Source organism: Protopterus annectens, chromosome 1.part2 (genome assembly GCF_019279795.1).
Source record: "Protopterus annectens isolate FY-2018-M chromosome 1.part2, PAN1.0, whole genome shotgun sequence".
Classification (NCBI taxonomy): Eukaryota; Metazoa; Chordata; order Ceratodontiformes; family Protopteridae; genus Protopterus; species Protopterus annectens.
Window position 1 is genome coordinate 235,078,059 of NC_056727.1, and position 6,000 is coordinate 235,084,058.

Sequence of the window (6,000 nt, forward strand, 5' to 3'; positions counted from 1 at the left end):
CCTCTGAATATGTTTAAATGATATTCCATGTATTTTGAAGAACATAAAAATGATAAAAGGGCTTTACTAAGTTGATTTATATGACATTTGGGGAAAATCAAAGAGGTTATTGATATAATACACAAGGTCTTTGGTAACACTGCCATATTATTCTACCACAAACTATCTACAATAAAATAGTTATCATTACTTTAATACTGTCAGTAATATCATTATAATTTATATCAATAAATGCCTTGACATTTTTCACCATAGTTATTCCAAGGGTCTTTAATTATTTTCCAAAGACTTGCAGTTAACATAATTTAAATAGTCTTTCCCAATATTCTGATTAATTACTAAAATATTAACTTTTCTAGGGAGAATGTTAAAGTTGATAAAGAAACAAAATATAACAGTAAACTGTTCATATATCTAATGCTCTCATGTTTCTCTTATACAATAAGACATCATCAGCAAATAATGATACTTCATTCTAATTAAGAAGTAGGTCAATATCATTTGTGAATAACAAAGGACTTGGGGGAATCTTGTGTTGTTCTTGTAATAATTTTAATACTTCAAAATATAATGAGGAAACATTAATATGCTATGGTACTATTACAAATTATGCTGATACTAACAATAAAAGAGAAAGGGAGGGTGGTATTCTTAGACATTATGTGAGCATGTAAAAGCTATCCATGCTGTCTGCAGGTTTCTGCAACAAAGGTGCAATTCATAATCGCAAATTACACTAATGTATAACGCTTAACGGATTTAGTCATAATGAGATTCCTAGTCAGAATTTCATGTGTTTTTTGAACTGTCTATAGATTAATTATAAAAGGTGAAGACACATATTTTATATCTACTTTGCAGTTGGTGGTGATGCTGTCACTTGCTACTAGCCTTGCTGTTTCCTTGTGTGAGCTTCTTGTCTTGGCCAAGAAAAAAGTGTTTGAGCCTTGTGATGCTTGCTGACCGAGAAGATGGAAATATAAGCAGAGAATAAGTCACTACAATTTTAACAATCAGAATGTGCTTAATAAGTTCAGAGTGGACAGGGATATTGTAAGGGCCTTAGTGAGCATATATGACCCCCAGGGGGCACTCAGGAGATGTGTAGACTTCCCATTCCTGTGGATACAAAAGTATGTATAGCTCTCACTATACTTCCCATTGGGACATTCCAGAAACAAACTAGGGACACATTGGCTATCTCACAGGGCTTTGCCTTGAGGATACTTTGGCAGTTCCTGGATGTACTCTTGGAACATGTGGATCAGTGCATCTATTTTCCAGTGTCAGCTCAGGAGTGTGCCCAAACTATGAATGCCTTTTATATGATGGCATGTTTCCCTGAGGTATTGGGTGGGATAAACTGCACCCATGTTGCAATTAGAGTGCCATCTGATCCATGGGGGGGGGGTTGGTACCACAGCAGAAAAGGCTACCACTCCATCAATCGCCAGGTAGTGTGTGATGCAGGTGTGCCGCATCACCAACATCTCTGCCTAGCATCCTAGCAATCCACATGATTCCCATATCTGGCACACTAGCTCACACTGCCACCTCCTCCTGCATGGTAGAATGCCCAGTGGTCATCTTGTTGGTAAGTGGAAAATATTTTTTTGCTTTTTTTCTATTGTATTTAAGTAGTTATTCATGGTAAAATGTATTGCTGAATATTAAACCACCATTTCTTTGTTTTGTCACAACCCTCTCTTTCTTTCTTTCTTTCTTTTTTTTTTCTTTCAGGTGATGCTGGATATCTACTGGAGCCATGACTCTTGACAGCAGTGAAACATCCAAAAGTTGCTGAAGTCAGTTATAACACAACCTGGTCCTAGACTGTATTGTCACAGAGAGGGTCAATGGCTTCTTGAACAGTCATTTTAGGTGTCTGGATGAGTCTGTGGGAGCTCCTCAGTATGACCCAGCTATTGCATGCAGGATGATTACTGCATGTTGCACATGTTGCATTCTGCACAACATGATCATGTGTCACACTGGTGGTGAAGTGATTCATGCTGTCACTGCAGCTTCCAGTTCCAGTCCCATAACTAATGATGACCAGATGGCAGACATGTACATGGCATATAGCTGTGCAGGTAAAGAAACAGTGTCTAGTCCAGCACTATGGACCATGACATTCAGATTAGTGTTTCCCTTCTTGTAAAAAAACACATAGCATATAACTGATGCATGCAGTCATATCTATAGGCTATGTTGTATGGTACATTTCCTTATGAAACTCTAATTCAACTTCATCCTCTATACCACCTAGATCAATCATAATACAATTATTTGGAGGAAAGCTCCTTTAAAGTATAAGGCATCTAAAAGGAATATCACATTTAGACTGTTTTGCACAATACATTCTGCTGATGTGCTGTTCCTTAGAATGCAAGTACTAAATGTCATTATGTGGTACATAAAATAACAAGTGTTATTTTAGTATTTAACATGAATTTGTATCTTGCAGTTGAATAAAAATGTATCATAATGTTTGTTTTATATTAAGCAATGCTTCCTCAGTTTTAACTATTACATATTTCAACTGAATTAATGCTGTCTGTTAAAGTTCTGTACACCAAATTATTTCATTTTGTCATACATAATAATTTGTGGCTGCAGAGAGAAAACCATCATCATTTGTGCAGTGGTGAGGGTGAAGTTGCAGCAATGTTTGTTTACATGGCAGAATACTTATTTTAATCTTTAATTTTCTTACTAATGTTTCCCTAAATACTTGTGTATTACTACTTTTAAGTTGTAGGTAATTGCCAGCTGTAACAATGATAATGTGCAGAATGTTAATGGTGTTAGTCACTGCAATTTTTCTGTTAAAGCATACAGCTTTCTTTCCACAATTCCATGAAGTTTTAATCAACATGATTTCAGGAGTGAAATGCATTCAGTTGAAAAGTGTCCTAAGCTGAGCAGCCAAGTGCTCCAGATTGTGAGGAACACTACGCATTTATGAACGATTAAGCCCACTGTTCCGCTGTTCCGCAATGAGCAGCCATTGCTCCACTTTGTGACTTTTGACTGGCTTGTATATAGCAGTTATAGCCAATTGGCATTGCAATATACAAGCCAGTCAAGTAATTTAGATATTTTACGTAATGGAGTAATACGGACAGTACATCGTTTCACTGAAGGACTATGTCCTTGTGAAGTGGGGACTTAGTCTTGACAAGGAAATGTCATAGACTAGCTAAAATAGTATTAATAAAAAATAATAAAAACATCAAAAGAAATGCTGTGGCCTTTTTCCGAGTCCATAAAGAAATGAGCATGCAAGTACGTGCTGCAGTGGTACCTTGGGCACTTCCTGCAAGAGAAGCTGAGTCTTGAGCAGCTTAGCTTGGATCTGTATCAAGGGACTGGTTCTTTGGCGCAGGTCCCTCTGGATAAATGGGTAAGAGGTAAGATAGTGACAAAGAAACGAATGTGTATAGTTGTGCATTAGGAAACAAATTGTGATTGATCATATATAAATCTGGTTTAGCTTGCAAGGTTCTGTAGTAGGTCTTAGATATGTATGAGTGTACTTTGCAGTTGTAAAGGCTGTCATTCAAAGTAGGTGCCAACTGTGTTTTTATAGTAAAACACTGCATCAATTAAAGGAGCACTATGAGCAGGAAAGTAAAAAACGACATTGTTTATATTTTCGCAAGGTTCTACTCAGTTCAGACCAATAGCTACATAATAAGTGTGAATGCTGTCCTGGGGATAGATATGCTGATGTGAGCTTGTTTTCATTGAAAGCTCCTACTTGGTGGTAATGCTGCCATGGCAGACCTGATGAGCCCTATTCTCTACTGTGCTATCATGTTTCCATTCAAATAGCATGGAAGTAATGAAAAATACTGCAAATCTGATAATGTTCAAAAGTGCCAGTGAGTGATTCGCCGTGACTCTTGCAAATTTGTTTTCCTACTTAATATGTTACACATTCTTTAAAAAAATGATTGTTGTGAAGAAAGCAAATAGTTGAGATAACATAGCCTTAAAAAATGAACTTTGAGTTTCACTTCCTCTCCCAGGACTGTTTCCTCAGCCTGCTTCACTCAGTTATCTGGCATATTTGATACTACACATCAAAAGGATCGTTGTCCCTGGTCTGTAGGCAAAACTGATCATTTCTAGTCTTAACTTTTATACCTTTTTTCTGTTTTGGAATGAATTAGACAATCCATTAATGAAGCCTAAGCTTACACAGATTATGGAATTTCTAGAAGTGTGCCTATTAAAATGGAACCATTTGAAATGCATATTTGGTACTCACAGAAATATCTTGTATCGTAATAGCCATAGCATCCATTGAACTGCCTTATTTCACGTACAGCATTTAACATAAATGGCTTTTATAAACCTTGCTGATAAGTGTTTGACTTGTATTGCAGTTGAAATGACCAGTTTATGTAAAATTTGGATTATCATTTATTTCTGCATAAGGGTAGTGCATATAGGAGACTTTGGCTAGTGATCCCACCTAACATTTAGGCACTTGGTGGCCTTAAGGTGTCTGCTGTATGCAGGACAGCAGTGAAGTGAAGACTACAGACACTCAAAGCAAACGTATTGAAACATTTTAGAATAGAATGGAAGAAATGATTGCAGTTAACAGAGTGAGGGAGCAGATGCAGGTATTTTTGTGTCCAACATGGGGGTGAATCATAACTTGGAAGAACAGGAGAGAAGCCAAGTAGAAACAATTTGTTTATGACCAACATGAATAAAGGAACTAGAGGTAAGCAGCTGCCTAGCTAACTTTACTGCAATACAAAATGTAGTCTTTTTGCTTATGAAGGTAGGAGTATCTTCAACAGGTTGTGTGCATCATAATTAATGGAAATGGGTCACTGTTGTCCGAACCATACTGTCTGTATATTGCATTTTATCAATGATTTCTGCTGACTTTGTTTTATTTGACGTGTATCTTATTGAATTTTAAAAATATACAGTATTCACTAACTTAGTACTTCTGGCAAAAAGCCCAGTTCAACCAGGTCCCATGGAAATGGTGTGTTTTCACGCAGTGCGAAAATAGGGTGTTCCACATTTTGACTGTTTGTCACACATTGCTAGGGTCTGTGTTCCACATTGGCATCTTAACAGGTTGAGACCTTTGGTCCTAGGTTTCCCCTTTGTTTCTTTTTGACTTTAATAACTTATTTTTTCTTGAGTTAAACATTGATGTGTGTGTGTGCGAAGGTCAAATTGTAAGTGACATAAATGTCACACTTGAATTACTGTAGGTCAAGGTCAGATATGTCATACACATCTCCTAAAGATAGACTAGGAGATGCTGCAGCTCATCACAAAGAGGGGCTGTAATGAGAGCTGGATAGTGAGTTGGTCTGATGTGGTGAGCTACTTGATGCAGGTGATCCTGCAGACACTGCTCTAACAGTGCTGTGGGGCCATGACCAGGACCTTGAATGAGAGGTTCTGCAAGGTGCAGATGAAAGGTGATGTGGCTTGCATGAAATCTGTTGTGCTTGTTCCCCATTATTAATTACAGTACTTTCTTTAGAAGCACTTGTAATCTCGTGATCTGCCCCCACATGTCCAGTGAGTACCTTGTCTTCTTCCCTTTCCAAGACTGACTCCTAGGTGAGTCTGGGAAATCTTAATGAGTGTATGAATGGAGGTGGCCTTGGATGTTTGGTGTGCCACCATCAGTATGATCATGGCATTATCCCTGCTCTCTGCCATTTTCAAGCAGTGCTGGAAATCCTGACATCTTCCTTGGAGGACTCTGATCATTTTCATCTTACTGTCTATGGCAGTGGCATATTAGCTGGGCAGCCAATGATTTACATGTTTCATGCGGCAGCTGCAACTAATTCATGCACCTGACTCCCCTTTGTTAAGGTGTCACTGTGGATACTGTTACCTCTGAATTTCTGCCATCCTGCTGAAAGTGTTGGCATGGATTTGGAGGTACTGGTTTGGAGGTGGTTTTTTTCCTGCACATGCATGAGTGCAATGTCAGCATGTGCTTGA